The sequence below is a fragment of the Leucoraja erinacea genome, chromosome 29 (assembly GCF_028641065.1).
Source record: "Leucoraja erinacea ecotype New England chromosome 29, Leri_hhj_1, whole genome shotgun sequence".
Classification (NCBI taxonomy): Eukaryota; Metazoa; Chordata; class Chondrichthyes; order Rajiformes; family Rajidae; genus Leucoraja; species Leucoraja erinaceus.
The window spans coordinates 23,266,714-23,289,906 of NC_073405.1; the positions used below are offsets into that span (position 1 = coordinate 23,266,714).

Sequence of the window (23,193 nt, forward strand, 5' to 3'; positions counted from 1 at the left end):
GTTTCTCCAGCATTTTGTGTGTACCTTGCATTTTTTATTAACCTGGTCAAAAGTCAAGAGTTGTTAATTGCCTTGTATGCTGACAACAGTACAATGAAATGATGATATAGATGATATAAAATAAGCAAAGGTTTTCTAAATTAATACCACAATATCAGTACAGAGATAAAAACCCCAAATCCATAGAATTTCTCGATGCTAAAAAATGCTTGAGTAATTCAACAGATCAGGCAGCATCTCTGGAGAAAAGATGATGAGACATTTCGGGTCGAGACCCTTCTTCAGCCTGCAAGAGTGGTGGGAGAACTGGGAAGGGGGAGGGGATGGAGAGAGAGGGAAAGCAAGGGCTATTTGAAGTTGGAGAAGTCAATGTTCATACCACTGGGGTATGAAAGGTCGAGACCCTTATTCAGCCTCGACCCGAAACGTCACCTATTCCTTTTCTCCAGAGATGCTGCCTGAGTTACTCCAGCATTTTGTGTCTTTCTTTGATGTAAGCCAGCATCTGCAGTTCCTTCCTACACATAGACTGGTGCTGTTGAGGTTAATGTTTTGGGGTGCTCAAGGGTCTGATGCTTGTTGGGATAATGCTACTCATGAATTTGGTTCACATAGAAATTGAAATAGAATATGAATTTTTAAAGTCAAAATTAAAATGAATGTTGGTTAATTATCATGCAAAAACATAACCCATGCACCAAATTTCTGTACTTATTTTAGTAGTGTGATCTTATTTGCCCTCATATCTTTTGATACTTTATCACATTGAACCCAGAATTGTATTACTGATCAGAAACCAGATTTGTTTTAAGGGCAATTTGCTCGCAAAACCCTGATGTTGCAATTTTGAAGCATATACGGTCTATGTTCTATATTCTTAGTCCAATTCCACTGCCACGTAATTCGTTTATTCCAGTAAACTGAAAAGCTTCCTTTGTGTCCTGGGTTATGGGCAGTTGAGAAACTATCTTCAAAAGGACCGAACTAACTGCAAAGAGAAAATAAGTTGTGATCAAAGATTCACCTCAGACGTTTCAAAATGTTCAAGCTCCATTATCTCCAGCACACATCAAAATATAGATACAATAAAAGACAAAAGAGAGACCAGCGTGGAATGCTGTGCCGCAGCAGTGAGGATATTAAAACCCTCCGTGTGCACTTGTTTTCACATTTTTGCAATGCTTTGCATTACCAATCAAGTGCTGTGTGGTCTTTGATGTATAAATTGTCCCATATTTTATTTTTGGGGAGTGAAAACGATCAGCAGATAACATCAACACTTCAGCAGATGGGCAAGTGTTTTGAGATTACTTTTGCAGGCTAGACTTCTGAAAAAGTACCGACTGATGTTGGATTTTGAAGTTAATGCCGACCACTTATGGCTTAAACAGCAGTGATGGAAAATGCATAGCGCAACACGCATAGCGCAACACCTGACCAGTTCCAATTTGTAACCCCCATGGACGCCTGCAATTAAAATACTTTCCTTTTATAAATTCTCCGTACCTTTGAAAATGAAAGTTGACAAAGCCCTGCAAAGGGAGTGGTCCTGTGATTTTCACTGCCCCTGATCAATCACTGCGATCAAAGTTATTTTTGAATGCACACCTTCTGAAAATGGATTTTGTAGGATTGGAGGGGGGACCGCGTTGAAACTTACCGAATAGCGAAAGCCCTGGATAGAGTGGATGTGGGGAGGATGCTTCCACTAGTGGGAGAGTCCAGGACCAAAGGCATAGCATCAGAATAAAAGGGCTAACCTTTAGTAAGGGTGTGAGGTTTGTTAGTTAGTTAGTTAGTTAGTTAGTTAGTTAGTTAGTTAGTCAGTCAGTCAGTCAGTCAGTCAGTCAGTCAGTCAGTCAGTCAGTCAGTCAGTTAGTTAGTTAGTTAGTTAGTTAGTTAGTTAGTTAGTGTCCTTTGTTAGAGGGTGGTGAACCTATGGAATTCATTGCCACAGACTGCTGTGGAGGCCAAGTCAATGGATATTTTTAAGACAGAGATTGCCAGATTCTTGATGAGTACGTGTGTTAGGGGTTATGGGGAGAAGGTAGGAGAATGGGGTTGAGAGGGAAAGATAGATTAGCCATGATTAAATGGCGGAGTAGACTTGATGGGCCGAATGGCCTAATTCTCCTCATATAACATGAATGTATGAACTTATGCACTATTTGAGGTTAATTACCAGGATCCTGGCTTAACTGGTCAAGCTATCTGCCCAATGAAGACTTTACACATTCTCTGAAAAATGTGGGAAATTCTATTCTTCTGTACTGCTGTTTCCATAGTTACAACTTTAATCCATGCCAGAGATACATCCGTCATTTCTAAAGGTAATAATATAAAGTCAATGGCTTCAAGTTATTAATTGTACTATTTTGGATTGTCGAATATACACCTTTGATTTCAGATCTGCACGTTTCGATGCAATTTTTAACAAGTTTCATTAGTTATGTTCCCAGTTCAATGAAGCAACGGGGTAATGTCTTAACTTGACCAGAGCACTGAAAGCCAGAGGACTAAACTTCCAAGATAGTTAAAAATGCTGGAGAAACTCAGCGGGTGAGGCAGCATCTATGGAGCAAAGGAATAGGTGACGTTTCGGGTCGAGACCCTTCTTCACACTGATGTGGGGTGGGGGAGGGGGGCGGGAAGAAGGGAGGTTGCAAAATTGTCTTCGGAGAAAGGAGGAATTCTTCAGAGTAGTCATCCCTTGAGGAGATTTTGCAGTGGAGTAGATGAAATGTTTAAGAAAGAACTCCACTGTCAGAGAGCTTTGCAAAATATTAGGTCATTAAACCATAGTCCTGTTTGAAGAAAGCTTTCCAATCTTGCAAGTAAATATTGCAAGATTTAGAAAAAAATATAACCAGACTGAAAATATTGTATTTATTTATTTAAGAAGGAACTGCAGATGCTGGAAAATCGAAGGTACACAAAAATGCTGGAAAAACTCAGCGGGTGCAGCAGCATCTATTCGGGTCGAAACGTTGCCTATTTCCTTCGCTCCATAGATGCTACTGCACCCGCTGAGTTTCTCCAGCATTTTTGTGAAAATATTTAAATTGTGTTTGTTATCTTGATCTAAAATTTAGTAGACCCAGATTTCTCATCAGTTTCCTTTTGTTTTAATAATGTTTGTCAATCTAATTACACAACGCATAGATTAGATTATTTTAGATAGATCAGATTAGATTATTTTAACATCTTGTTCTTTAACACAGACAGTCTGAAGGGTCTGTTCCTGCGTTGCGCTGATCAATATTCTATATGGGGTAGCTTAAGGGGCTGTCAATTGCGGCAACCTAATTGGTGAGTTTAGAAGAGTTGAGGAGAGTTTGAAGAAATGTCATGTTGAAGACCTCCTTCGACTATGTAGTAGACTAGCTTCGAATAGCTTCGACTAGCTTTGGGAAAATTGGACACCAAATAGAGGAGAGTGAAGACGACCTCCTTCGATCTCCTTCGACCTCCCTTCGACTATGTTGAAGACTATCTACGACTACCTTCGACTACCTTCGATGACCTTCGACTACCCTCGATTCCCTACGAATAACATGCCGACCTACTACGATCTACTTCGACTAAACCTACAAGTAAAAAAAATATTGATTTCTTTCCGTGGCGACCTTTTTTTACTCGCGGGCATTTTTCAGCATGTTGAAAAATATGCCACAACCCAGCTGAGGCCTCGAGTACGCGGAGACCACTCTCGAGCATGAAGGAGAGTTACAAAGGCCTCCTAGGACCTCGTGTCGACCATGCTGCGAGTATGAGTCGAGGGCAAACTCTTCTAAACTCGCCAATTAGGTCGCCACAGTGGGACAGCCCCTTAACAACCTAGCGGTATAAACATTGACTTCTCTAACTTCAAATAGCCCTTGCTTTCACTCTCTCTCCATCCCCTCCCCCTTCCCAGTTTCCCCATCCGTCTTACTGTCTCCGACTACATTCTATCTCTGCCCCGCTCACTCCGCTGACAGTCTGAAGAAGGGTCTCGACCCGAAACGTCAACCATTCCTTCTCTCCAGAGATGCTGCCTGTCCCGCTGAGTTACTCCAGCATTTTGTGTCTACGTTCTATATTCTATATTCTTATTCCAATTCCACTGCCACTTTATTCATTTATTTCCTCTTAATCTTTGATGCTTGTGATTTAAATGCAATTTATGTTTCATCTGTATTGTTTTAGATGAGATACCTTATTATTTGAAAAGTAGAAAATCACCCTCACCCTTTGTGAGTTGCACTGTTGTGTTGCCGTAAGTAGGAATTTCATTGATCCGTTTCAGAACATACGACAATGAAACACTTTTGACTTGACTCGTGACCCATAAATTGTACTATTTCCAACTATGAAGTAAAATATAGAAGTGATCTATCCAGAGATGCTGTTGGTACCACTGAGTTACTCCAGCATTTTGTGTCTATCTTCTGTGTAAACCAGCATCTGCAGTTCCTTGGCAGGACAGGCAGCATCTCTGGAGAGAAGGATTGGGTGATGTTTCGGGTCAAGACCCTTCTTCAGACTGGTCTCAGACCCTCTGGTCTCAGATCCTCAGAGTCTGAAGAAGGGTCTCGACCCGAAACGTCACCGATTCCTTCTCTCCGGAGATGCTGCCTGTCCCGTTGGGTTATTCCAGCTTTTTGTGTCTATCTTCGGTTTAAACCAGCATCTGTAGTTGCTTCCCACACATTTTGTCTGCAGTTCCTTCCTACACATAAAACATACAGTTGTTGATTACCGTTCCCTGCATTCCAAAACAATAACTGAAAACGCTGGAAACATTCAGATGGTCACGCAGCATCGAAAGGGAACATATTCAAGTTAATGGTTCAAGTCAAGGACCCTCCATCATAGCAAGAAAAGCGAGAGAATAAACGTGTTTTAAGTGCAGAGAGTGGGAGGGGTGGAGACCATCTCTGCCCACAAGAATCAATATCAGTAATGCACAATATGTATTGTTATCACTGACCTCTGCTCTTTGCTCTTAGCTTCCCGTTTGTCACAGGAAACAAGGGACAAAGAACATCCAGTGGCGTCTCTGCACGCACCATGAAATTGTGTTATTGATCTTTGAGGAACATTTTAGCTGCAGCTAACAGATCGAGTTTAAAAAGACAAGCTTACATAGTTACACAATGCACCTTTCCAATTGCAAGTTCTCCAAATGGGTGTTTTTTTTTATTTTTAGTGATACATAAGTTCTGGGGCACAATTAAATCCATTCCTTAAAGTGGAATAAACCCATGCAAGACAAATATGTAAAATCTTGCTGATTTTCATGTGGGCAATAACGAAATACAATGGGAGTCTGAGAAATAAGGAGAAGAATGGCCAGGGTTCTTGTTGCTGACTTGGAAGGAAAAATTGCAGTGTCAAAAACGCACAGCACATAATCGGGCCATTCAGCCCACCTAGCCTGTGCCGACCATCAATAACCCATGTGCGGTAATCCTCCATTAATGTTCCCCTCAACTGCATCCATTTATCATATGCCAGGCTTTGACCACCACACCCCCTCTCTTTTACATCTCCCCCTCCACCCCCCACTCATATGAATCTGAAACGTCACCTATACATCCCCTGCACAGATGCTGACTGGCCCGCTGAGTTCCTCCAGCACGTTGTCATTACTTCAGACTTTGGGTTTAGAGGTACCAACTCCACAACAAGCCCTTCAGCCCATGGAGTTCGTGCCGACCAGCGATCAACCTATACATTAACACCATCTTACACACTAAGGACAATTTACAATTTTTTACTGAAGCCAATGAACCTACAAACCTCAAACATATTTGGAATGTGTAAGGAAACTGGAGCACCTGGAGAAAACGCACGCGGTCACAGGGAGAACGTACAAACTCTCATAGTCGGGATTGAACCCAGGTCTCTGGTGCTGAAAGGCAGAAGCTCTACCTCTCTGCCACTGTGCCACCCTCTACTGCTACACAACCATGCCACCCTCTTCCGCTACATCACTATACCGCCCTGTTCTTGTCAAGATCTCAGCTTCTGCTGTTTCTTTTGCCTCCCGTATAAACATTGTTTGTTATTCTCTCCACATTCCCATCTACTCCCACCCCCGACTCACCTGCACAACAATGGCCAATTGATCTACCAACTTCACCCCCCCCCCCCCCCCCCCCCCCCCTCTACCCCCCTTCTTTCTTAATGTGAGGAGAAACAGCAAGAGGCCAGATTGGGCCCTACAGTGGAACATGTTACTAACATGTGGGATTTGAAGATCAATGTTTCAGCATCAGTTCTACTTATATTTAACTGCTGGCCATATGTGGATATGGTTGATAGGCTGAGATCCATCCCTGATTGCTTACCGTACATTTCAAAGTTGGTAAGAGTCAACAAAAACGGCGGATCTGGAATCACGTACTGTGATGGAATATTTCCCATGTTAAAGGAAATGTTGACGGACAAGCAGGATTTTTGCGATAATGTAGCAGTTTCCCTTTTTTTTTAAATTCCAGTTTTCTACAATTACCTCTTCTTAAATTCCTCCTGCTTCCATGGTACTGTTTGAATCCAATGTATATGGATCAAGAGTCCATGTTTCAAAAGCATCATTGGGGTCTGAAGAAGGGTCTCGACCCGAAACGTCACCTACTGCTTTTCTCCAGAGATGCTGCCTGATCTGCTAAGTTACTCCAGCATTCTGTGTCTCTAGATCAGCAACTAATCTTGTTATGGGTTTTTACATAATGTGGATGAGCTGACTGCCACGTAGCTCTGGGTTCCTCCATACATCATAGTTACTGAGCTCAGGGTCATAGTGTTCAGGAGCCTGATGGATGTTGGGAAGAGGCTGTTCTTGAACTTGGTTGGTATAGTTTTCACACTCCTATACCTTTTTCACCATGGTAATAATGGAATGTGAGTGAGGCCTGGCTGGTGTTGGTCTTTGATGATATTGGCTGCTTTTTGAGGCAGTATCTCCTTTTGATCCTTTGTAATGGGGAGTTCAGAAACTGTGAGGGAGAGGCTTATTGGAAGGAGGGGGTGAGACAGAGGAGAACAGCCCAGTACTTTTTTTTTAATGCAATGTTGAAAAATCTTTCCAAATTAATCTTTACAGCATTGAATCTTAGTCTCATCCTTTCAATGATACAACCAAGGCAACGACTTGCCAATGCAATTTTTTTCGGCCTAGAAAAATGAACACAGCCAAATTTAGTTTAGTTTAAAGATACAGCACAGAAACAGGCCTTTGGCCCACCAAGACCATGCCGGCCAGCGATCCCCACACACTAGCCCTATCCTACACATTAGGGACAATTTACAATTTTGACCGAAGCCAACTAACCTACAAACCTGTACGTCTTTGGAATGTGGAAGGAAACCGGAGCACCCGGGGAAAACCCACGTGATCACGGAGAGAGCATGCAAACTCCATACAGACAGCACCCATAGTCAGGATCGAACCGGGGTTTCTGGCGCTGTAAGGCAGCAACCCTACCGCTGCGCCACCGTGCGCCATGGACTGAATAAAAATGTAGTATTTGCAACAAAAAGAGATTGTGCACCACCATACAATATTACCAAAGGTCTAAAATACAGAGAATGAGTCAAATAGAAAAAAAAAATCTCTTATATCTTTTAACTTTGAAATGTTTTACTGTTGCCATTGTATTCCTTATCTGTAAATGAAACAGAATACAATTAATCTTCTGATTTATGTCTTTACTTGAAGGATTATCTGGACACAAATGCTGTTTTCAGTGAGGGGTCAAGTGTCCTTTCTCACCCGTCAGATTGGACTTGCTGCTGTGGTTAAATAAAGTTCGCTGGCAGAGCCCAGACCCAGGCTTGTACTTTTGACCCGAGTTGGTAACCTGAGAAAACAATTTGATTTTCTTCCCCTAACCTTTCACAGGCCCACGCTTTCATTTTATTCCTCTCCAACGGTCTGCTATCATGTTAACATGCCTGGAAGAATTTCCACGGTGCATTGATAACATAATAAAACAGGAATTGGATTTCAACCTTATAGAATGACTCCCCGCTGGAATTCGAATTCAAGTTCTCTTGAAGGGGCGTGGTAGTTTGTACGGTTTTAAGGGATCTTGCAGGTAAAGTAGCGAGAAAACACTGCTGGGAAAAAATGAGCTCAGGGGACCTAGCGTAATTTAAAAGGAGCATGGCAAAAGCAAACTCATTTGTTCCCATTCACATATCTTTTTCAAGATGCTCACACATTTCCTCTCTAAAAAATGTTTTTTACGCAATGCTGATTTGTATCCAAAACTAGCCAAAACTAGCTCTTATTTTAAGTACAACACTCGGAAACCATTTCAAACAAATCTTAACAGCATTGAATCCTAGTCTCGGCCTTTCAGCGATACACTAGTGCAACTTACTAATGCAACATTTTTTTTTCGGTCTGGATACATCCAAATGGAGGAATGAAAATAATATATTTGCAACAAAAATAGATTGTCCTCCACTATACAATATTACCAAAGGGCTAAATCCACAGAGAATGAATCAAAGTGAGAAAAAAAATCTCTTATATATCCTTTAACTTTGAAATGCTTTGCTGTTGCCATTGTGGTCCATATCTGTAAATGAAAGAGAATATAGTTAATCTTCTGATAGACGTTTTTTACTTGAAGGATTATCTGTACACCTATGTGAGTTAAATTGATATTTTTAAGTGGGAAAATGAGTGGGAAAATGTTCCATCAAAATTGTATGGGCTGATTATTTGATGCGTTTCTACAACCTTGGTGGCCATTTTATAATTATGAATGGACAGGATGAACACAAGCAGGGTCTTTCTTCTTGGGCTGCTTTTTTCCTTTAAAATAAAGCACTTCTGTGCCACAAATGAATAAAATTCGGCTCTGCAATAGTGTGAGATCCTGGTATGTGTCAAATAGGATTATAAAACACATCTGGGCAAATGCCCCATTATAGGTTGCTGTGGGGGTAATGAAGCAGAATTATATTAATACGTGGGAACTCCTTTGATGGTTCACTGGTTCAATGGTTCAATTATGTTTTTATTGTCACATGTGCAAACGCACAGTGAAATTCTTTACTTACATACAGTCCTAGTGAAGTATTGCCATGCCTAAGCACAATCACCGATTAGCAAAGGGTACCGAAATAGCCCACTGAGCCCGCATGCAAGAGGCGCCATGTTTGACGCCATTTTCAAAGACCAGTCCGCGCTCCAGGTTCCAATGGGCATTGTCCTATCCAGGCAAGGCCCAGGCTGCTGCAGGGCCTCCAGCCTTCACCTTCCTTGGAACGTCCAGTGTACCCACGCCCCTCTCCTTGCCCGTCCACCTTTGTGCCCCAGGGGTGCCTCCCGCAGCTGACCTTGAGGGAGCGGTAAGCCAGACCCCGGTTCACTCTCCTACCGGCCTTGCTTCTCGTTGCCGGCTCCATCCTCCCGGTCTCTGGTCTTCAGGGGATGAGGAAGGGCCGGCTCTGGGAAAGAGTATAACAACGTACCTCAGACAGGTGCTTAACATGGACCTGCCCCCTTCCTGATAGGAAACAGACATGTTGTGCAGTGGGGGGAAGGGGTGGGGGCTGGTTGTATAACGTACGTTATTGGAATGGACGCCAAAGATGGAGATATTAAAATCAAGCTGGAGCAACAAGTTAGTCATGCAGTACAGTGATGTAGGGAAATTACCGGCACCTGAAAGATGTATTACAGATGTCATGTTTTGTGGAGTCAAACTCAAAGTCCAAATAAAAAGAAAGAACCATGACCCTATATATATTTGTTGGGAATGAAGACACGTGGGATCAGATGCAGGCTGAGGAGGTTAGTTTAACTTGGCATCATACTGTTTCCGCACTGTATCTCTAAACTAAACTAAACTAAACTAAAGAAGGCTGTGGAGGTAAAGTCAATTAATATTTTTAAGGCGGAGATTGATAGATTCTGGATTAGCACGGCCGTCAGGGGTAACGGGGAAAAGGCAGGAGAATGGGGTTGAGGGGGATAGATAGATCAGCCGTAATTGAATGGCGGAGTAGACTTGATGGGCTGAATTACCTAATTCTGGAGGGGTTGAGGGAGGGGGTGAGAGGGGGGGTGGGAGAACCGGAGAGGGGGAGAGCTTGTAGACAGAGGGGGCGAGAGGGAGGGAGAGAGGGGGGGGGGCCTCTGGGGTGAGAGGGAGGGGGGAAGAGAGATGGAGGAGAGAGAGAGAGAGCAGCCTTAAACGGGGCCCAATCTCTCCAACAAGAAGCATTACTCATTCCATACCAGGCTGTCCTCGTTCTTGGGAACAGGGATTCCCTCTTCGCCACATAGATCCACCAGGGTCTCAACCATACCACGCAACACTGCTCTTCCCCATCCCCCCACTCGCAAAAGAGTCCGCTCACCTTTCCCACCAGCCGGCAAATACCACACATATGTCAATTTTTCCTGGAAGTGGTAATGGCCCAAGGTCTCAAGGAATTTCTGCTAAAAAACATAGCAGTCCACGCGGACCGTTAATCACCTGTTTACATTAGTTTGATGTTATCCCACTTTTTCATCCACTCCCTGCACATTAGGGGCAATTTGCATTCTAACCAAGCTGCAAACCCACACATCTCTGGGATGTGGAAGGATACCGGAGCACCCCGAGGAAACAGGGAGAACGTGCAAACCCCACAGAAACAGCACCCAAGGTCAGGGTTGAACCCAGGTCTCTGGTGATGTGAGGCAGCAGCTCTATCTGTTGCGCCACTGTGCCACATGAGTTGGTGGGAGTACGATAGATTGGAATATGCACAGCTCACTGACCCATTTTATGGTCATAAGGTCATAAGAAATAGCAGAATTAGGCCATTCCGCCCATCAAGTCTACTCCACCATTCAATCATGGCCGATCTATCTCTCCCTCCTAACCCCATTCTCCAGCCTTCTCCCCATAACCTCTAACACCTGTACTAATCAAGAATTTCCATACAATCTTTCTCTCATTCCAGGGAGAGCCTCACAGGCTCAAATTCGCTGTTACACAGAATCCCAGATTACTCCAAGGGTCAAGTAAAATAGAGTGTAGCCAAAATCCAATAACATTCAGCTCACTTTTCTCTAAAAATGTTCATGAGTCACTTGCATTCGTTGGTGAACAATGGTGTGCTCTGCTGTTATAAATACATGCATCAAAAATAAATAAATCTGCATTTCTTGCTGGCATTTTGTTTTATCTTATGAAAATCCAACAATAATAGTGTGACTATGTCGATAGACACAGTTTGTAATGATAATGTACTTACACTTCAGTCTTTATAAAGGTCAGTCTGAAGAAGGGTCTCGACCTGGAAACGTCACCCATTCCTTCTCTCCAGAGATGCTGCCTGTTCCGCTGAGTTACTCCAGCTTTTTGTGTCTATCTTCGGTTTAAACCGGCATCTGCAGTTTCTTGCTGCACATTTCATAAATGTAACCTTGTTCTTTGCCAGCTTTTGCAAATCTGATAAAGATAAATAAAGAGGCAAATTAAAGATGGAGAAAAAGGTTGATATATTTTGACGGAATATACAAATTATTCAAAGATTCCCCTTTGCCCTGCCCGCAGTACTACTTACTATTTAATGATTGGAATGAAGTAGCAAAGGGTGTTACTGATAACAACCACATCAAACAAGTGTGTTCAGTCGGCTACTGTGGCTAGCTTTAGCAGTGACCCGGAGTAAATGACTTTTTCTAACGGCCCTGGACTCAAGTCATAAATGTCATGTTTCAAATATATCACCAATGATGGGAGAAAGTGAGACACCACCTACTACCCTCAGGGAACGGATCCAATTAACATGAGGTGCTAATTGAAAACATAGGATGGGTCATGAAAAGGGAAAAAAAACACAAGCAAAACTGTTGGGAACCCTGAACATAAACTGGTCAAGATTCCAGAATCCTTTTGTAAACGTGTTGCCTTGCCATCATTCAAGCCTGTCTTCAGGAATTATTGTCCGTTTCCGTCACCTAGAAGTCAAAGTTCAACAATTTTAGCAGAAGTGCAGAAAGATGTCCACTATAAGAAGACAGGTCATTCCTTTTACTTTACCATAACATAGTGACCTTGAAACAGAAGGAATTCATTTTTAAATCCTTAGAAAGGTAATTAACATACTCGTGGATCAGAGATGAAACAAGCGGAGGTTTTCAAAGATAAACAAAGAATTTTATTATCTGAAATACCTGATGAGTGAATATTTCTGTAAAGTGAGTAAACTTGATTTGCTCTTTCCAATTGTATTTTATTTGGTTAAAATTACTTTATTTAACTTTTTTTCCTGGAACAAACCAAGGGACAAATTATTGAGTTACGTTTGTGCAAAGTAATTGTCTTTGAGTTTGTCATTAAGGACTGATAATTTAACAATGCCTTTCAATTGAGATACATTGGTTTTGTTCTTTTATTTAAGTCGGCCCTTACTTTTGAAACAGTTCAATATCTGCTGAACGATTTTTAAAAAATCACAAACAATGTTTAGACCAATGGATTCTTGTGCCAGCTTTTCTTCAAAACTGACCATAAAGTTTTGACTTTAAGCAGACAGTAATTCCTCTTTTACACTGGCCGTAAGAGCACTTTGACAAGCAGAATGAAGCACTGAGCACATAAATTGCATTTCCTGCCTGTTTTACACTACCTTTAAGGACCTGAGGCAAGGTTCTGAAAAAAGCTTCAGTATTTATCATTAAATCCTTCAGCACTTAATTTTACATGGAACTTCTTAACTATTCAATTTTGAAATAATCATTGGTAGTTTCATAAATCATTATTCTTCGCTTTTAACAAAGTTTTTGACTGCGATTGAATACATTTATTTGGAGAAAGATTTAAATTAACTTTTGAAACGTAAAATTCGACTACACACGACTGTCATTAATGCCAGGAGCTATGAACTGCATCTAAAACTTGGTTATATGTACACTTAAACATATCAGTATTGTTATGCCTTGCATCAGTTTTTACTTCATTCGAGTACAAGTGTTGCAGTTTATACCATGAATTTATTTTACATTGCCGTCTGTCGGGCAGGCATCTGGTGAGAGACCCTAACGATAATTACTCAAACTTATTCCCAACTCCTGGATTATATTTTGTAGGAGTACAGCATCTTTGGCTGTTTTAGATAACAATCAACTCAGCAAAGCACTGTTTTCTGTTTGCACAAAGAGTTGGATAATTCTTTGATGCAGCATCAGAGGGGCGCGGTCATCTCATTGAGGTGCTGCCTTTCAGAGGTGTTAAAGGCTTCTCTCATGTCAACACTGAAGCTCAGTTGAATTAAGTAAGAAAGTACACAAAAATGCTGGAGAAACTCAGCGGGTGCAGCAGCATCTATGGAGTGAAGGAAATAGGCAATGTTTCGGGCCGAAACCCTTCTTCAGACTGATGTAGGGTGGGGGGGGGGGCGGGGAGAAGAAAGGAAAAAGGAGGAGGAGGAGAGCCCAAGGGCTGAGGGAGAGATAGGAAGGGGAGGAGACAGCAAGGGTTAACAAAATTGGGAGAATTCAATGTTCATGCCCCCAGGATGCAGACTCCCCAAGCGGAATATGAGGTGCTGTTCCTCCAATTTCCGGTGCTGCTCGCTCTGGCCATGGAGGAGACCCAGGACAGAGAGGTTGGATACGGAGTGGGAGGGGGAGTTGAAGTGCTGAGCCACCGGGAGGTCAGGTTGGTTAATGCGGACCGAGCAGAGGTGTTCGGCGAAACGATCGCCCAACGTCCGCTTAGTCTCCCCGATATAGATCAGCTGACATCTAGAGCAGCGGATGCAATAGATGAGGTGATGCAGGTGAACCTCTGTTGCACCTGGAACGATTGCTTGGGTCCTTGAATGGAGTCGAGGGGGGAGGTAAAGCAACATGTGTAGCATCTCTTGCGGTTGCAAGGGAAAGTGCCCGGGAGGGGGTGGTACGGGAGGGAAGGGAAGAATTGACCAGGGAGTTACGAAGGGAGCGGTCTTTGCGGAAAGCAGACATGGGGGGAGATGGGAAGATGTGGCGAGTGGTGGGGTCACGTTGGAGGTGGCGAAACTGACGGAGGATTATTTGTTGTATGTGACGGCTAGTGGGGTGAAAGGTGAGGACTAGGGGGACTCTGACCTTGTTGCGAGTGGGGGGATGGGGAGAGAGAGCATTGTTACGGGGTATGAAGTAAGAATTTGTTCTACTTCCTTAGATGGCTTAGGAAGCTCTGCATGTCCCCAACAACCCTCACCAACTTCTACATGTGCTGTAGAAAGCATCTTGTTGGGATGCATCACAGCCTGGTGTGGGAACAGCATCATCCGAGACCACAGGAAGCTGCAGAGTTGTGGACGTAGCCCAGACCATCATACAAACCAGCCTCCCTTCCATTGACTCCAGCTACACTTAATGCTGCCTTGGCAAGGCGACCTGCATAATCAAGTACCAGTCTCACCCCGGACATTCCCCTATCTCCCTCTCCCATCAGGCAAGAGGTACAGAAATTTGAAAAAGCATACCTCCAGATTCTGGGGCAGTTTCTTCTCAGCTGTTAGCAGGCAAATGAACGGTTTGTAGTTCTCTCACCAGCTAGAGAGTCGTACTGACCTCCCATCTACCTCATTGGAGAATTTTGAACTGTCTTTAATTGTATTTTATCGGACTTCAATGTCATATCTCGCACTCAATGTTATACCCTTTATCATTTATCTGTACACTGTGGACGGATTGATTGTATTCATGCATAGTCTTTTCTTTGACTGTGTAGGATACAAGCAAAAGCTTTTCACCATACCTCTGTACACATGACAATAATAATAAACCAACTAAGGGTGACCATACCATAAATATGCAGTTGTTTGGCCATTTTTAGATTGTTGCTTGTGGTTATTGTTTAAAAATAGAGTCATCCATTTTGTGCAAGAGATGAGACAAAAACAATCTTAATGGGTGTGAGTATTTGGCACTCTCTTCTCAAAGTAGTCTTTGGATATTTCCAAGGCAGAGGTGGTGGCATGGTGGTCCAACGGTAAAGTTGCTGCCTTACAGCGCCAGAGACCCGGGTTCGATCTTGACTACGGTGCTGTCTGTACGGAGTTTGTACGTTTTTCCTGTGACCGCATGGATTTTCCTCAGGTGCTCCGGTTTCCTCCCACACTTCAAAGATACACAGGTTTGTAGGTTAATTGGCTTCGGTAAAGATTGTAAATTATCCCGTGTGCATAGGATAACGCTAGTGTATGGGGATTGCTGGTCGGCACGGACTCGGTGTGCCTAAGGGCCTGTTTCCGTGCTGTATCTCGAAGCTAAACTGAGGTAAATGTGGATGGATTCTTGACAAGCATGGGGGTGCACAGATTACCAGCATTGGAAAGTTCACAATCAGAAGACAGTTTTATTGAATAGCAGATTAAGCTCGAGAGACCTCCATCTTCCAATTCATATCTTTGAATTTTGCAATGGACAAATTGGCTGCTATGTTTAGGATATAATAATAGTCACTCTACCACAAAAGTTTTTCTTTTTCCTTGGTTTACTAATGCATTCTGTGGTCATTAAATACTTTTGGTAAATGCAGATCAAGAGTCAAGAGTGCTTAATTGTCATATGTACTGACAACTGAACAATTAAATTATTATCTGCTGTAGTTTAACATGCCCATAAATACAAGAATACAAAGATAAATATATATAATAATATAAAATTAAATACATTAATAACACTAACATTAGCTGATCATAATAGTGATCCCTTGTCCCGTCTCCAACGGACCCCCTACCCTTGGACCCCCCATCATGGCCATCTTTCGGCTTTAGACATTTTTATTCAAAACTGCCTGCAGGACATCAACCGCCTCGACTTCTCCACTCCCCTGTCTCACTCTAACCTCTCCCCCCCCCCGAACGTACAGCCATCGACTCAGACTGGGTTATCAAACCCGCCGCCGAAAACGCATGCGGTCACAGGGAGAACGTACAAACTCCATGCAGCCAGCACCCTAATGACCCTGTCCCACGGTACGAGTTCATTCCTAGAGCTCCCCCGAGTTTAAAAAAAAAATCAAACTCGTGGTAAGCACGGAGAATGAACGTAGAGGGTACATCGGAGCTTGGGGACGTCTCTTAGAGGCTCGTAACGCTAACGGCAGGTACTCGGGAAGACTCACTAACGGCAGGTAAGCGCGGGAAGACTCATGAGGATTTTTCAACATGTTGAAAAATGTCCACGAGAGCCCCGAGTACCGATGAGCGGCCATTACCGTAAATCTCCGAGTTCGAATCAAGGCAAACTCGGGAGAGTTCTTGGAATGAACTCGTACCGTGGGACAGGGCCGTATGTCAGGATTGAACCCAGGTTCAAGCACTAAAGCAGCAACTCTACCACTGCGCCACCGTGCCCCCTTATTTGTGTACAATTGTGTCCTTGGAAAACCAGCCAGCAGTGTATATAAATGTAAGTGTGCCTTTAAGAATCCAGTGTAGCATCTGGCATGTCTATGATACTGTATGTTGTCGTGTGGACACAGCACTTGAGAGTTGATGTCTTCGTAGAGAATTCTGTTGATAGCACTGTTTATTTGCTAATGCCTGCAGCAACACAAAGGAATCTCTGGACACGACAAAACCCAAGTTATAAATTGCATCTCAAAGTGTCCCTGTGGTATTATACTAGACAGCATCAGCAACTGTTAAGAAAAGTCATCAAACTTGGATTATACTGTGGATGTGAAATGTAAAAGAACAGAGCAATTTTGGAGTGTACGTCCACAGATCCTTGAAAGCGGCGGAACAAGTAGATATCACGATCAAGAATATATCCTTGCTTTTATTAGCTGAGGCACAGAAAGTAAGGGAACAAAGAGATCACGTTTGAAATATATAAAATATTATTTTGGCTGTAACTTGACATGGGCAGTCCAGTGGCTCAGCTGGCAGAACAGCTGCCTCACAGCAGCTGAGATATGTGTTCGATCCTGACCTTGTGTGCTGTCTCTGTGTGGAGTTTTTATGTTTTACCTGGGACCGTGGGTTTCCTCCTGGTGGTCAGGTTTCCTTCCACATCTGGGTTATTTTTCCTCTGTAAAATGTCCCCTAATAAGTGGATGAGAAAGTGAGATAATGTAGAACTAGCATGAGAAGGTAATTGATGGTCGGCATGGAGTCAGTGAGCCATAGGGCTAGTTTCCATGCTGTGTCTCTATCTCTAAACTAACTGTAAACATTACAGGAAGGGCACGATATAATAGTAGAAATGCAGATGATGTTTATAGGGGTTAATATGATGCTAAATATAAGGAGAGAGGCAAGGCGAGGTTTAATTCCACACATAGCCACTCACTTAACTTCTGATGAATGGGAATGCTGATAGTCCCTGGTGGAAGTTGAAGCAATAATTGAGGGAGCCATAAGTCGTTGCATCCCTCCGATGCTCTGAAACCTTCCTGCATGTAACCAATCCTCCTGCCTGAGAGAGCAACAAGACTTGTGAGTTTCAGACCTCCCATAAGTGGCAGAGCTTCTGACGTGGACACAACCACTAGTACCCGGTATTGGATTTCTCAAACATAACATATTTAGCTAAGGAGAGGAGTAATCCTCGTAAGTGTAACACAGCAATGCACACATAATAATTCTTGGGATCACCAGCCCATTCTCTCTCCCACCTCCAGCCAACCCATCCCAAATGCAACCTAACAACAATGTCCCTTCTGCCTCTACTAGTAACAGATTGTTGATGTTTGCAACAATGTCTGGAGCTGAATTTGGAACAGGTTTTTAGTTTTTTATAGTTTTAAAGGTACATCGCAGAAACAGGCCCTTCGGCCGAGCGAGTCTCCGCCGATCAGTGATCATCATACGCTAGCACTATCCAACACACTGGGGACAAATTACAATCTTTACCGAACCCAAATAACTTACAAACCTGCACATCTTTGGAGTGCGGGAGGAAACCAGAGCGCCCGGAAAAACCCCATACGTTCACAGGGAGAACGTACAAACACCGTAAAGGTCTTGAGCTGGCATTGGGTAACATCCATGTTCTGGCTAATATGGATGAGAACATTGTTCACCAATTTTCTTTGATAAACAGTTTTGTTTTGGGTCAACCAACACAACCAATGGCCCTACTTGAAATTGATGGAAATGGAAACTCAGCAAATTGCAATACAAGTTTTGTGCCAAAAGGCAACAAAATGATGATCAATGGCAGTATATTCATCCCAGCGAAGCAAAATCAGCAGGATGCCCCGTCCCATCATAAAGTTGTAAAAGTATATATTACTTTCTATATGTAAAAGGAGGTGTTGCTTTCTACTCAAATCTCTCTCTCCTCCACATCAAGGGGTCATGTTCTTCAACCTCTTATTACAACCAGTCTGTAAAATAGATTTGCTTCTTATTTATTACAGTTTAACATCACTGATTAACAACACACACTTTTATTATTCTCATCCAGCCACTAACAAGGCAAGCTCAATAATGCTCACAAAAAGCAGGTCTAGCAGCATCTCTGGTGAAAAGGAATAGCTGACGTTTTGAGTTGAGGCTCTTCTTCAGACGACCCAAAACATCGCCTATTCCTTTTCTCCAGAGATCCTGCCTCACCCACTAAGTTACTCCAGCTTTTTGTGTCTATCTTTAGTTTAACCCAGCACCTGCAGTTCCTTCCTACACATTTTGTCTGCTCCACTGCAAAATCTCCTCAAGGTATGCCTTCTTTGAAGATGTTCTCTGACGAGAGTTCTGCAAAGTCCTCTCTCGCTGCTCCCCCTCTGTGATTCCTCCCTGCTCTCTGACTCTGCGATCTCTCAGTTCCCTTTCTCCTGACTCTCGAACTAAAACGTCACCTATTCCTTTTCTCCAGAGACGCTGACTGACCCGTTAAGTTACTCCAGCATTTTGTGTCCATCTTCGGTTTAAACCAGCATCTGCAGTTCCTTCCTACACTAGCTTAATGATGCAATCAGTTCATGCTTTCTTTCACTAATCCAGTCTCCCTTCCACTATAGCAGATAGAGGTTTTACCAATCAGTAGATACACAAGCCACAACATTCTTACATAAACATAAAAGCACAGTGGTAGAGTCGGGCACCAGACGACCTGCAGTTGTCACCTGCACACACCAGTTCACACCCCATTGCAGCAACAAGTGAAGGTTATTGAAACATTGGGGGTAAATTCAGTGATCTGCGAAGAATGCATACAGGAGATTGCAGTTTCTGGAACCTGTAGTAAAAAAAACAAACTACAGGTTTACTCAAACTGAGTTAGGCAGCATCTGTGGAGGAAATTGGACAGTCAACGTTTCAGATCAAGACCCTTAACCCTCAGGATGAGAATTTCAGAGATGAGATCTAGGCCAGGCATAAGATCTTGATTGTCAAACACACTTTTCTTACCTCCAGTTCCCTCCCCTCTACATTCAGTCTCAAGAAGAGTCCTGAACCGAAACGTCACCCATCCTTTACCTCCAGAGATGCTGTCTGACCCGCAGTTACTCCAACACTTTGTGTCAATCCGGTATAAACTAGCATCTGCAGTTCCTTTCTATGCACTTTTCTTGATACCAATAAAGGCTGATCTAAAGCATTGAAGATTTTGGTGAATTTCATTAGTGAGTGCAGCTCCAACAGCAGTCATGTTATTCAATATAAAGCAACTTGCTTATTTGGCACCTCATCCATCATGCTGAACATTCCCTCCTACAACCACCAGCCTCCCATATTAGCAGATAGTACAAGATGCACTGGCATCAGACTGATAGAACAGAATTATCCAGGAGTGTAATCCGTTTAGTTTAGTTTATTGTTACGTGTACCAAGGTACAGTTAAACATTTTGTTTTGTTGCATGCCATCCAGTCAGTGGAAAGACAATCAAGCCATCCACAATGTACACATACAGGATAAATGGAATAATGTTCAGTACAAGGTAAATTCTGATTAAGTATTGTCCAAGGGTCTCCAATGTGGTAGATGGTAGGACAGGACCGCTGTCTAACGGGTGAGAGGATGGTTCCGTTGCCTGATAACAGCTGGGACAAAACTGTCCCTGAATCTGGACGTATGCGCTTTCTCACTTCTGTACCTCTTGCCTGATGGAAGAGGGGAGAGGGGAGAAGGGTGAGGCTCATCCTTGATCATGCTGGTGGCCTTGCTAGCAATGTGAAGTGTAGATGGAGCAATGGAAGGGAGGTTGGTTTGCATGGTGGTCTGGGTTAAGTCCACAATTTTCTGCAATTTCTTGCGGTCTTGGATGGAATTGTATTGTCAACCATGCTATGATGCATCATGATTAAATGATTTCTACCAAAGACTACGGCGCATCTTTAGAAATTGGTGAGAGTTGTTGTGGACATGCTGATCTTCCTGAGCCTTTTAAGGAAATACATTTTTTTGTGTGCTTTCTTGGCCTTTGCATTGATATGGCTCTACTCTGGTGCTGTCAATGTATGTGAAGTCGGGGCATGTGCTTCCTGAAGTCGATCACAATTTCCTTTGTCTTGTTGACATTGAGGGAAAAGTAGTTGCCTTGGCACCAGGTTACGAGGTTCTCAATCTCTTTCCTGTACTCCGTCTTGCCATTTGAATGTTACTGGTTACCATTAATTATGAACATTCTCTCAATTTTGAATGGAAAATCACACTTGCACCTCACCTACTTAATAAATATGAGAAGAGTGAACATAGAGCTTTCAATGTAATAAGGATTATGTCTGCGGGAATCGTCTGGAATCAATAATATAGAAAAAGGTGTAGCCAGGAACTGCAGATGCTGGTTTACACCAAAGATAGACACAAAATGCTGGAGTAACTCCGCAGGACAGGCAACATCTCTGGGTGATGTTTCGGATCAAGACCCCCTTTTTAGTTTTCAGTTCAGAGATACAACGCGGAAAAAAGGCCCTTCGGCCCACCGAGTCCGCGCTGACCAGCGATCCCTGGACACTATCACTATCCTACACACACTGCAGACAATTTACAATTTTTACCAGCCAATTAACCTACAAACCTGTACATCTTTGGTGTGTGGGAGGAAACTGGAGCACCCGGGGAAAACACACACAGGTCACGGGGAGAATCTATAACTCCATACTGAGAGCACCTGTAGTCATTATCGAACCCGGGTTTCTGGCGCTGTAAAGGGCCTGTCCCACTGTACGAGGTAATTCAAGAGTTCTCCCGCGTTTTCCCTGATTCGAACTCGGATAATTACGATCGTAGGTACTTGGGGCTCTCATGGACATTTTTCAAATTGTTAAAAAAGCTTCACGAGCTTACCGCGTTTCCCGAGTACCTGCCGTTAACGTTACGAGCCACTAAGAGACATCCCGAGCTCCGACGTACCCGTTACGTACATTCTATGCACTTACCACGAGTTTGATTTTTTTTAAATCTCGGGAGAGCTCTTGGGTAAACTCATGTAGTGGGACAGGCCCTTAAGGCAACAACTCTACTGCTGTTCCAGTGTGCCAACCTTCTTCAGAAAAAGTTGTCGTATACCTTGAAAATATTAAGATGATCAGGAAGAGTTTATTTGTAGAGCAAAGGTCAAGCCTTTATGAACATGCTGGAATTTATTTGAAGAAGGGACTAGAGTAGAAAAAAGAGCGATGAAAGGTCACTGACAATAAAAATCTATTTATATTTTTATTTAAGTTGCCTGGGCTACTAAATATTTAAGAGTTTTCCGTGTTTATTTCAGACAAACCTAAAATAAATTAATATTCAATGTCTAAACAAATCCAATTAATTCTATTGACCAATTTTTATGAGACTGTATTAGAAGAGTTCAGGCCTTTGGCATTAACCACCTCACAATTTCCTATTGGTACTCCAATGTCCTCAGTCCAACAAGACAGTACCAAACTGTCTCATTCACATTTATTCTGAGCCTCCCTGGTCAGTTCCTGCTTTCAATGGTTCACAAATAGAGTCAGAGCCATACTGCCCAACATGTCCACACTGACCAAGATGCCCCATCTAAGCTTAGTTTAAAGATACAGCATGAGAGGCTCTTCGACCCACCTAGTGCTTGCAAACCACACTAGTTCTATGTTATTCCACTTTCTCATCCACTCCGTGCACACTAGAAACAATTTAGAGGCCAATTAATCTACAAACATGCACGTCTTTAGGATGTGGGAGGAAACCAGAGCACAGTCAAAGGTTAATCTGAAAAATGCCAGATTTATTCAATTCACTGAGACCTAAACCCAACCTCTGGGTTAGCAATTTGGCACTAAAGCACTAGGTAGCACACAACATGACAATGATGGTAGAGTCACACCCAACATGAAAAGTCCCTTTTTTCAGACCATATTCCTATAAACCATTCGTACCTGCCCAATGTATTTTAAATGCTGTTCATGTATATGCCTCACCCAAGATGATATACCAATCTAAAAAAGCAGTCCCTATCCTTAAATCAGATCAAATAATAAACCTCTATCCTGGAAAAGTTGTGAATTTTACCCTTTGTGATTTTATAGGCTTAGGGTTCAGGTTTAGGTGCACTGTGATTCAGTGAAAGACTTTTTTTGCATGCTACACAGATCAAATAATACTATACGAAAATGTGGTCGACAAACACAAGTACAATAGATAGAGAAAAGGGAAGATACAGAATGCATTATGTGGTCAGCATTGTATACACCTATATAAAATCACCTCTCAACTTCCTATGCTCTAAGGAATAATCCTAGGCCATCCATCATCTCCCTATATTCAGGCCCTCTAGTCCTGGCAACATATTCGTAAATCGTATCTGCACTCTTTTCAGCTTAATGGCATTTTCCTTTAGTAGGATGACCAAGTAGGAACACAATACCCCATCCAATAGATCCAGCTAGTTCAGCTCATCCTAATGTCCCTCTTAATGAGCCCCCTTTGAGGCCATTGTCCTGCTAGTTTGTTCTGCATCCTTTTATAGAGTGCTTGTTTGTATTTGTGTGTGTACTTTAACAATAGCTGTTACCTTTTCCAAAATTCTGTCCGAATGTGTAGTCCATTTTTGAATGCAATGTTAAGGAATGCTCAAAGCATTTCCTGTATTTTAATTGTCCACAGTTGTCTAACTATTTAAGCCTTTGGGAGTCCTAAGTTCAAAAGTTTTTTTTCCTTATACAGATATGGACACTTCCCACAGTCTCGAGGTTTCAAAGTCCATAAGCCAGCTTTCACTTCCGCAAAGGTACACTTATCTTGTTCTGCGGTTCCCTCAAAGCAGCCAGAAACA

General features: G+C 42.7%; 1 long non-coding RNA gene across 1 annotated transcript; it reads right to left on the reverse strand.

The window, feature by feature from the left end:
- Positions 1–8,281: 8,281 nt before the first annotated feature.
- Positions 8,282–11,900, reverse strand: LOC129710947 (uncharacterized). Its single transcript, XR_008725762.1, has 3 exons — positions 11,563–11,900; positions 11,251–11,447; positions 8,282–9,450 (listed from the first exon to the last, which is right to left on the reverse strand). It is a non-coding gene; the product is annotated as an uncharacterized LOC129710947 (long non-coding RNA).
- Between the last annotated feature and the right edge of the window lie 11,293 nt (positions 11,901–23,193).